Source organism: Trachurus japonicus, chromosome 21 (genome assembly GCF_045865225.1).
Source record: "Trachurus japonicus isolate A0001 chromosome 21, Traja_1.0".
NCBI classification, from domain to species: Eukaryota; Metazoa; Chordata; class Actinopteri; order Carangiformes; family Carangidae; genus Trachurus; species Trachurus japonicus.
The window spans coordinates 9,854,771-9,866,410 of NC_140927.1; the positions used below are offsets into that span (position 1 = coordinate 9,854,771).

At 39.7% G+C, this 11,640-nt stretch overlaps 1 long non-coding RNA gene across 1 annotated transcript; it reads left to right on the forward strand.

Annotated features, from left to right (window-relative positions):
- Nucleotides 1–3,288: 3,288 nt before the first annotated feature.
- On the forward strand, nt 3,289–5,665 carry LOC146964775 (uncharacterized). Its single transcript, XR_015034659.1, has 3 exons — nt 3,289–3,582; nt 3,741–3,909; nt 5,483–5,665. It is a non-coding gene; the product is annotated as an uncharacterized LOC146964775 (long non-coding RNA).
- The last annotated feature ends 5,975 nt before the right edge of the window (nt 5,666–11,640 follow it).

Below are 11,640 nucleotides of genomic sequence, written 5' to 3' on the forward strand. Positions count from 1 at the left end.
TCTTCTAGCCCCCACCTTTTCCTTTCTTTTCACGAGTGCTCAGAGCCATTTTAAGTGTACTTTCTTCCAAAGAAGAGAGAACAGATATTTTATAAATGATACTGAGATTTGGTAATGGTTTATTTCAACCAGTTACTCTTTCTTAAAACAAATATTTTGATCTTCCTCTTGCCTTTTTCAAGGTTTTTCAAATCTTCATTTTGGTGCAACACTAGTCACTGGTCAACATGAAATTCAAAAAATACTGAAAAATATGTAAAGGATAAACTAATGGTCATCTTTTAGTTAATTGAGGGGAGATTGGCGAACACAGTTTAGGTTAACTATTTCACAGTCAATAGCATTTATTTTGATTTTGGCAAATTTCATGTTTCATAAATAGGGGTGGGTATTGCCAAGGACCTCACGATACGATACGCATCATGATACTTGAGTCACGATACGATACGATATTGCGATATCCAAATTTTGCGACCCCATCATGCTTGTGACGCAGGACCAGCATGTGTACTTTATCGTGACACCTCATGACGTGTCCTACATGCCAGCGTTTGCATTGTATGAAGTGAAACAAGCAAGGCAGAGCATGAAATGTTGGAAGCCTGAGCAGAAACTAGATTAATATCCTTTGCCTGTGTACAACCTTTGTGGGACAAGGGTAATTTCACTTAAGCATAGCATTGTTGACTCAGAGTAATCTGGAGTTTGAGAGATTAAAATCTGACAGTAATGCTTGAGCAGTATTTTTCATCCCTTCTAGTCCTCCTAGTCATGGATACAGAAAGTCCGCTCCTGTCTTTCATCAAATCAAAGTCTTCCTAAACTGAGAGACCCTGAGCCTTTGCTGGAGCATCTGCAAGGTTTAGGAGTTGAGGACCTGGAGGACCTGAGCTACCTGCAGGAGAGTGACCTCCTTTCTGTCCTGAGACCAGTTTGAAGCCAGGAAACTTTCTGTCACTGCTCAAAAAGAAAAGTATGTGTTTCAATTTGTACATAATAAACTTTCACATTAGAAAAATGTACAAAGTCAAAATATACTTATTAGGTTACACCTGTTCAAATTAATGCAGTCCAATACAGCAGTTCTACTATGAATTATACTTCAAAGAATCTTCTCTACATTTTTGTTGATGTTTTCAAAAAGGTGATAAACTATAAACTATACCTTGTTCATTATTGATTTCATAGTGAGTGTTAGTGGTGGTGTACTGTACTGCATTATATTGAGAAAGGAAACACTTTGAAATATATCAATTGGCTACTGAGTATATAATTATGTTGGGTATTAATATACCCAGATTGAGCAATGTGATGTCTGTATGGTTTAAATATTACTACTATCTCTCCTTTATTAAGGCCAGCAAGATGTCTTGGACAGTCCTCCAAGCAACCAGAGCAACCAACAGTTCAGCAGAGCCAGCACCAGTACAAGTCCAGTATCACAGTCTGACGAGATGGCCCTTTCTGGTGAGTATATGCATTTATTGCACAGGAATCATTCTTTTGGGTTAGATGGGCTGAAAAATTTTATAATCTACCAGTAACTAACTGTAATATAGTACAATCACCAGCAGTGAATTGACAGTGTGGCCTATAAATCAGTATCATAAGTTGGGTCTATCTTCTCTAGATTCTGATTCGGTAGCAAATCACACACAACTAATCAGGGATGAAACACAGGATATTTTATTACAATGTACAGAAAAAAATGACTTTTGTATCCACCAGTAGCAATCCCCCCAACAAGAATGTGTTGTTCATTTTAGTTCCCATGTATAGTCAGTCTGATGTGTATTTTCTTTGCTACTCTATGTGGTGTGTTATATTGAGATCTCGCAAGCTTGTCTGTCCCAAAGCAACAGTGTCATCTCTAGTGTGACTGCTGTGGTTGTTGGAAAAGGCTGGATATTCTTTGCACCTTTATCCTGGTCCTGGCTCGTAAACTGGATCACTTGTAAATGTTTTCAGACTCAATAAAAGCTCCAACCTAACAAAAGAATAAAAACACACAACAAAAACAGTCAGGTCTCCCAGCCAACAACAGTAAGGGAAAAAATGAAAATTTTCAGCCCAATGCTGATAAAGAAAACTCATGAACTCACCCATGTGACCATGCAGGTAATATTTCCACTGTTGCTGTGCTTAGTTGTTTTCTTTTCCTCCCATTTCCATTACTGCAATCAGTATCAGGACTACTAACTACATGCTGGGGTTAAAATGATATCCACTGACTATTTGTGGAAAGATATAGATGTTTGAGTTAAAATTATGCATGTTACATTATACAATGTGTAAAATTGGATAGCTTTAACTGTTGCATCAGTAAGTAAGTACAAGTTCTTTATGGGTCTGAAAAATAAAATTCGACCAGAACCATGGGTGTTGAAGCCTTGACTCAGCGCATCTCACTACCATTAAGTCTCGGTCTGAACACTGCAAAAAAAAGAGGACAAATGACAGTCATTTCTATATAGTTTTGCCTGGAACCAACATCCCGAAAGAGGAAAAAGGCTTAATGAAAAACCCACCTATTATTTAATAACAGCTAATGTTCTCTGTGTTCTCGCCAGGTGGTTTACAGCTCAGAAACTCCAAGTTCACCACGGTCAACAAGTAGTTCAAGTACAGATATCACACCTCGTCGACTGTCTGACAACAGCTGGCATTTTAAATTTCAAATTCCTTGCAGAAGATTCCATCTGAGATCATCAGAAAGTTGGAAAGGGGAAAGCGGCCAACAAAAATTGAGAGACTTGAAATCATACGGCTCATTGTCAGTGAAATCTTAACCGTGTGCCCAACACCTGGGAAAGAAACATATCAGTGAGATAGCAAGGAAGATGACAAAGGCCTACCCTGTGGCATTTACTGATGTCATTGAAGGTGAAGTTGTAGGCAGTGGATATGACTCACTCACCAAACAGATGGTCAGCAGAGTGGGACAACCTCAAGAGAGGAAACACTTCACTTTCGTTAAAGAGACAAAGTATTAGCAACAGTGAAGGAGAGGATACCCCAACTCAGAAAAAAAGACTAGACACTTATGGGTGTACAAACTGGCAACCAACACAGCTGCCACCTGATGAAACCCCTGAATCTCAGAAACATGCACAAGAAGAGTTAAAGAAAATGTGGAGAGAAAGATGCTGTTGACAGCAAAGCCATTGAGAATATGATGAGAAGTCACTTTCTTCACTCAGAGAAAGGACATTATCAGTGGGACTGAGACTTCTGACTTGATAAAGGAATGGCCATATCTGTTTGAGACAACTGGCATGGAGACTCATTTTAAAGAGCTTACAGGTGTGGACATGGAAGACAAAAACATAGCAAATAAATGTGCCAGAGTCATTTCATTTCTTAAATCGGCTGACAAGCCAGGGAAGATGGAGACCATCTTCAGGGAAATGGAAACATCAAGCAAAAATGCTGCAGATGTGAATGTTGCTGTGTTTCTTCCACTACTCCTCAAGTACTTCAATGAAGAAGAAGAACAGATGTTCTACAAAGTGGATCAAACAACCCTGCCCTCTGAAGTGGACTGTGCTGGACTTCCAAGTACACCATGTATTGTTGTTTGCGGTATGAATATTTATCTTTCTCCACCACAATAAAATTAAAACCAAAAAACAGAAAACTATTAGTACTATTACTTTGTTATTGTTGTACTGGACTCAGTTGTAAGATGATAATTTAATTGTATTTTTCTCTTGTCCTTCTCTTGTCCCTGTACACAACAGGAAACTCGACTTTGGCGGCAGAGAATTTCATGCTGTCTGTTGACCAGACCATTGTGAATGGCCACATCAGAATCTTCAGTGATGCTCTTTTGCTGATGTTTGGTTCGTACTACTGTATGAACATATCTTACCCAGCAGCCCAAGCATCAACTTTGGAGTTCTTACAGAGGTAAGACACCACTAGTCAATTCAATACATCAAAATAAGATATATAATGCACATACTGTAAAACTGAGCACTGCTCAAGTGCTGAAATGCTGAAATACTCACCTGTTGGTCACAATGTGGTACATTCTCACACCTTTAAGTTCATGATCCACCCATCAATTTATTTTATTTGGATATTATATTTATTTGGGGGAATGCTTAGAGATTTGTGGAGGTGCAGGTGCTTTACTTTCAGCCTACATGCAGAGCAGGAAAGCCTGACTGTGCATGAGCACTCATGCCAGGAATCACTCAGACCAGACAGGAGCCAGCACTGCCACTGAGGAGGCCCCACTAGGAGGTGGAGTTGGGTCGCGGAGAGAAGCAGCGTGGAGCTGCCGAGATGGACCTGTGTTGTGGATATTTCTGTGGGCTGAAGTTAGTTTACTGTTCTGCCTCAGCTGTTGGATAATGTTATTAATCTCAGGAGGCTGGAGGAACTTTACTGAAGATGGTGCTGGGTCCTGTCCGGTCTGGGAGACCCGTCTCCTGCCATGAGTAGTTGCAGTCTGCAGGCAGTTGGCAGATAGATCTCCGGTCAGGCTTTCCTGCTGTGCATGTAGGCTGAAAGTAAAGCACCTGTACTTCCACAAGTCTCCAGGCATTTCCTGAATTTATCAAAAGGCCACAATAACAAAATAATAAAATCAAAAACTTCATTTTAATGTTCTGATTTTATTGTAAGAGAAAAACAACCTTATTTTCTCTTTTTCTGATTGAGTTATGAAAGATTGACCCATACACTGAGTAGGACAATGTATTATTGACCTCTTTGAATTTTTTTTTAATAAAATTTCAGGAATTTATAAAAAAAAAAAAGACATTTTCTATCACAAGGGAGAGTTATCACTAAAAAATGATGTGAAAACTGCCCCCTACTGGATGAAAATGGTCCAAACTTTACCTGAGAGTTCATTTTTCTTTTTCAGGTTTTTAGACTGACTGTGTCTCTTATTTATCCTTGATTCATGCTCATGTCAAGTTACAGAAACAAGTGCTTGTTAATTCTTATTTATGAAATAATGACAAAACAAAACTCAAATGCCCAAGAAACCTTTGAGTAGCAGATCCTCCTGACCGAAGTTACGTTATTCTCCCTGAAATAGTATTTACACTACTAATACTAATACTAATAACAGTAATAATGGCTTGGATTTATATAGTGCTTTTCAATCACCCAAAGCGCTTTACAGAAACCATTATTCATTCATACACATTCTTACCAGTGGTGGTAAGCTACGTTTGTAGCCACAGCTGCCCTGGGGCAGACTGAGGGAAGCGTGGCTACCATTTCACACCAAACCCCCTCTGACCACCTTCAAACATTCAAACACATTCATACACAATTCACATAGACAGTACTCACATGTTAATCTTTTCATTACATCACTGTTCCACAGTTCCTGTATGTCCAAATACTCTTTCACAAGCAAGCTTTGTCTACACTGTTGTGTAACTTTTTTGCAAATGTATGACAACATTACATTACAGTACAGTCCACACTTACTAAAGTTGTTTTTTTTTTCATTTGACAGGTGCCTCTTCAAGATAAATCCAGACAAGGGATCAAAAGTGGAGCGGAACGCCACCAAAAAACAACTTGCCGTCAGTCCAAAGGTTCTCACACTCATCACCAAAATTGCAGACTACGAGTGGAGGGAATAAGAAGTGCTCACAAGTTATGGATACTTTGTCTAAGTCACAGACTATTATGGATTAATGTCAAGTGAGGTTTCATGAAAGCTATTTGTTATGTAGCTTTGTTATCAATGTTCTAATGAGGTTTGACAAAGTCTGTAATCAATGTTGTGGATTTATGGTTACTTGACCAGGTTATGGATGACTTGGATAGAGTGTGTATTCATTTACAGTGAGGTTTGACTAAGTTTGTTATCAATGTTTTGAATGTATGGTCACTTGACCAGGTTATGGATGACTTGGATAGTGTGGATTAATTTACAGTGAGGTTTAAAGGACAATTCCAGGCGAATTCAACTCAGGGGTGTATTTTCATATCATTTTAGGTCTAAAAGAATGAATCTGAAGATTTTCAGTTTAATCGCTCCTGTTTTGCGGTAGTTGCGTCTGTCCGCGCATCACCACGGCAGCAATGAATGGGAGTGGATGTAAGTTCCGCTGTTTAGGCTGTTTCCAGCCCTCAAAGCCGCATTTTTTTTTCCACAGACAGCATCAGATGGCGACTCAAACATGCACCGAGAAGTTTATTTACTTCAAGCAAGCCGACATGTTTGTAAAACTAGATCTAATTCAAAGTCTCCCGGAGTCTCGCGCGAGACCCAGTTGCCGTGCACGGTGTGTTCAGGAGCAGTGGGAAAAGCTACCGTTTGTGTCATAAACACAGGAATATCAACTCTTTACTTGCTTCAAGTAAAAAAAACTTCTCAGCGCATCTTTGAGTAGCCATCTGACGCTGTATGTGGAAAAAAATGTACACTTCAAGCAAGTAAAGAGTTGATATTCCTGTGTTTATGACACAAGCGGTAGCTCCTACTGCGCCTGAATACACCAGCACTGCAACTTCGGGCTCGCGCGAGACTCCGGGAGACTTTGAATTAGATCGACTTTTACAAACATGTCGGCTTGCTTGATGTAAATAAACTTCTCGGTGCATGTTTGAGTAGCCATCTGATGCTGTCTGTGGAAAAAAAATGCGGCTTTGAGGGCTGGAAACAGCCTAAACAGCGGAACTTACATCCACTCCCATTCATTGCTGCCGTGGCGATGCACGGACAGACGCAACTACCGCAAAACAGGAGCGATTAAACTGAAAATCTTCAGATTCATTCTTTTAGACCTAAAATGATATGAAAATACACCCCTGAGTTGAATTCGCCTGGAATTGTCCTTTAATGTAGGCTTGTAATCCATGTTGTGGATGTACAGTACAGTGACTTGACCAAGTTATGGATACCTTGGATAGAAATAACACTGAATTGGTAACTCAACTTTTTTTTTAAACTTTTCTTTCATTTCCAAATCAGTTGTTTCAGAGCCATATTGCTATAATAATGGTTACCTGTTACAATAAAAATACTGAAAATGGAAAATTGTAGCTGTTCTTGTTCAGCTTACTCTCATTTGAGTACAACAATTCATTTAAGCCCCTTTTCCCACTGGCCAAAAAACTGTTTAAACCATTTAAAATAAAAATAATTCTGGTGTTATTAGGTGAGGAATTTTTAGTTGAACGTCCTTTTAAATATTCAGGAAATTCATGTAAAAGGAAAAAAATGTACACCCAACGTGGAGTTAAGTCTTTTTGGCATGTTTTGAAAGATTAATCAAATTATTGTGTTGTATTCTGTTATATTACATCTAATATAAAGTAATATACAGTTTTTTACATAAAACAATGCCATTAAAACCAACTAATAACAGCACATTTCTGTAAATTTAAGCATTATTATTCATATTACAATGTTAATTTACCATCTTTATGGGTAACTTAATTGTTTTAAAACGTAAAATGTTTGTAATTAAACGTTAAAAACAACGTAAAATAACATTTGATATGATCTAAAAATGGTAAATTCTTGCAATTTTAAACCCAATATCTAGTTTTTCTACAGTTTTTTGATATATTTTGAAAGATGAATCACATTATTTTTGTGTCATATACTGTTTTATTACATCAAACACAAATTATTATACAACTTCTTTACATAAAATAATGTCATTAAACCAATTAAAAACAGCACATTTCTGTAAATTTAAGCATTATTATTCGTAATCCAGCATTTACTTACCATATTTTTAGGTAATTTAATTGTTTTAAAATGTGAAAATGTTTTTAAAATGAGGCAAAATCTTGTTAAAATTACAACTAAAAACTGTATTTTAATTATGGAAAAAAACTGTATTTTTATGAGAAAGTAATTTTCCGTTATTTCACAATATTTTTCTGGCGCCCCAGCTGCCGGAAAATTACCGTTTTTTTAGGATTTTTTTTTTTACAGTGTACATTCATTCATTTCTCTAGGAACCCCTAGAGAAATGTAAATGAGATGTAAATGAGCAGTATTGTGTTACCTGGCTCCCCAGGTAGGTGAGAATTCTGAATCTTTCAGGCTTGATTTCTCACTACATTAGTTTCAGGAATGCCTACATTCACATCTTCTTCAAATATTTTCAGATTTCCATGTGTTAGACATCGTTGGAAAGCTTAGAACCTATACACTTTCAGAATCCGTCAATAACTCAAAATGCCCCTCAGGAGACTTGTTCTGGGTTTTTCCATGGCTGGCCACAAATGCACTCTGTCCATCAGACAGAATGCATTACTGACACACAGCGTCGTCAGACAAAATATCAGGTGGATAATAAGAGTATAGATTTGAGTTTAATATGCACATGTTACATCTTTATGCCCCGGGTGCCTCGGAGGGAATTTTTTTTTTCAGTCATTAGCGGTGCTTATTTATTAGTCCACACTACATTTTGGCGACTACCTCTCTGCCTCACATCATCTCAGGAAATAACTTGGAAGGTTTCAGAATGTTTGTAGGCTGAAAGCCTATTTTCTAACAGACTTGATGATACCTATCGTCTCCCTCCCTACGGCTTACTCCAAGGGAACCACCACGGATTCTTGTAAAAGGTTTGAAAGTTCGAGGCTTGATCAAAAAATGCTTTTACACAGCAAAAAACCATGTTGTTTAATCCAAAACTGTTTAACACTACGAAAAATCCGAACCATGGCATGATTATGTAGTTTGATCCAACGCTAGACTGTACTCTAACCTGTCATTTTTTTAATCCTAGGTTAACCGGGTAATAATTTGTAACCGATTAGCAGATTGCCTACTCGGGTACTCGAGTACTCGGGTAACTGTGCACATGCCTACTTTAGATGATGATTAGTTTATCTCCTTACAAGAAAAACTTGTAAGGAATCCTGATCTGCACCATCTAGCATTCGTCTCAGAGATTTAAATGTTGGCTAAAAAAAAGTTACCATATCAATTTCTACTAGTCATTGTATCATGTCGTATTATCGTCCTTGTATCGTATCGCCAAACATGTATTGTGACATGTGTCGTATCGCTATTAAAAAGTATTGTTAAACTCCCTTTATTCAGTGTATCTTGAGCATCAGAATTTAAAAGGCTGAAGCCAAATGCAGCTAAAAGAAAGAGCAAGAGCTACTGACTGTATTATTTTTTAAATATTTTTCCATAGTGAAAGAATGCAAGCAATATGTGCAAGCAGCAGAAAAGCATAGAAAAATGTTGAATGAATCTGATACAAGACATAACTGACCTAGTTCTCTACCTTAACTGTGGCATATTGGACTCATTTCCTGTTTTTTTGCATATTGAATATGTAATGAGAAATATCATTTGAACTTGAAGACTGTGTCACTCCCATTTAGTCTTGTCATTTTCCAATGTATTATTCCAAAGATAATCCTACACCAGTTTTATTAATTTGCATGTGATAATTGGTTTGGAACAGTGAATGCTGTAGGTAATTGTCAGTAACCAAGCATTCAGACTCCCCATCATCTGAGACAGAGACAAATAAACTGATGAAGCGCAGTAGTGTGATGTGACTCAAGGTGAGCTTTCCACTTCACAGTTTGAGCATAATACCTATATGTGAGGGGATTCAGCCACAATCCTATCTGTGTGTGTCACATGCAGATTCCCTGTTGAGACCTTAATTGTATCTTTCACAAATCCCGGCGCTTGTCGCAGGGCTGCTGCCTCCGATGGTCCCTTGCAGGAGTATAATCAGCCAGGCTGATTGGGCACAACAGCGCACACCTGTCTCCCTGCCACTGCAGCAGCAGGTTTATGAACATGTCCTGTGTTGAAAAAGCTTTGATGTCAGTTTGAATTCGGTTTGTCCTATGACTTAAGATAAACAGTTTAAAGGATTGAAGACCTGAAATCAGATTCCAGCACTAATAATCCCAGGCATTTGTCCCGCAGTGAAATGTAACATTGGCCAAAATGTCCTAACTGTGTTTGGTGGAACAGGGTATCTATGTCTTTCCGTCTTCTTTTTCTTTCTCAACTTTTAAACTTTTATTGTGTTTATTGCAGAAAAAGATAATATTATTTTGATTAGTGCCCAGTGGAAATTTTTGTGAGAGAGTTTCTTAGCTAGGTTGGTCACTATCAGACACTTAGGGCTCTAGTTTCGTCGACCAGGTGAAGTCTGTGATCAGCGCAGCTTCGCCACGCCAACGGGGTGGGGCCCAGGTCCATTTCGCAAGATTGGTGGGCCGCGCAGTCAGACTTAGACCGGCGCAATCCCTCCCCTCGTCCCTCCCACCGGCGCAAACGGCAAAGAGGGAGGAGAGAGGGCGGGAGGGAGACAGGAGGAGGAGAGAAAGGCGTGGAGTGGGTTTGACACAGCCGAGTCAGATCTTCACCAATCAAAGGAGCTCCTCTCCTCACCTTTAACTGCGCGGCGGGTGATGCGCGCTGCAAGTTTGTCATTTTATACTTGGACATGGACGCAGGAAACAGCGACGCCAGAGGCCGAACCTCTCCCAGGAGGAAACAGCTGTTTTGGTCCGGAGGTCCGAGCTCAGAGTGACCAATAATGAGTTTACTAATATACTTAACCAGGATTGATCTGATACACTGAGAACCCCTGATCTGATACACTGAGAACCCCTATACGCAATCTAAGAAACAACAACTAATAAACTAATAAAGAAACTCACATTTATTCAAACTCTGTGTATAAGATGAGAGGTGTAGGCTACACTAATCACAACATAAACACACGCCATGTAAAGGACACGCTCTCTCTCTCTCCCTCTCTCTCTCCCTCTCTCTCTCTTTCTCTCTCTCTCTCTCTCTCTGTCCTCCTCTCTCTCTCTCTCTGTCCGTCTCTTTTTTTCTCTTTTTTTCTGTGATAGAGATGCTGAGTATACTGTAGTAGGCTATATACTGACTATCTGATACCGAGGCTGTTGTGGTGGGCTAAGAGAGATGATGATTTGTGTTTTGTTTTTCATTACGGCTGTGTGATGCGGTCGCTCTCCGCTCATGAATTAATGAGTAAATAAATAAATACAGCGATCATCACAAGGGCAGAGTGGTATCTCAACACGGCAGCGACATGCAGTCATCCGCCCTCAGTCCTGCTTTTGGGACATCCACAGCTGCTTTTCAGTGCCAGTTCGTCCCTGCTGTGTTAATTCAGGTGGAGTTTCCATTACGCACCGACAGCCTTTGATCTCTGCTTTGATCTGACGTCAGATGTGACGGGACAATCTATATAGATATAAATTCACGTGTTGATTCCGTTAGTTGCATTAAATAGTGGTTATTGTGGATATTTATTGCATTGAAATGTGTCTGGAACTGTGGAGATCTGCCTGTGAGGTCTTGGTGACGTGTGTGCACTGCAGGTCAGTCAGCCAAACTTCCACTGCACCTGCTGCGCTTCGCCCTGCGCTGAGATTAGACCTGGTTGGAGGTGGCGAGCTTTCAGCGCAACCTCGGCGGGACATTTTCGGACGAAACTTCCACTGCACCAAGCTGAATCTGTGACGCCTCCCCCTGCTGCGCGGCCACGCCTATCTCAGCGCAGCGCGATCTGCCAATCTTCCAATCTGACTTTGCGCTAGGCTGCGCTGGTCGAAACTTGCATTAGACCGGCTGCGCTACCTTGCGCCACCTGCGCTGCGCCAGCAAACTAGGGCCCTTAGTTT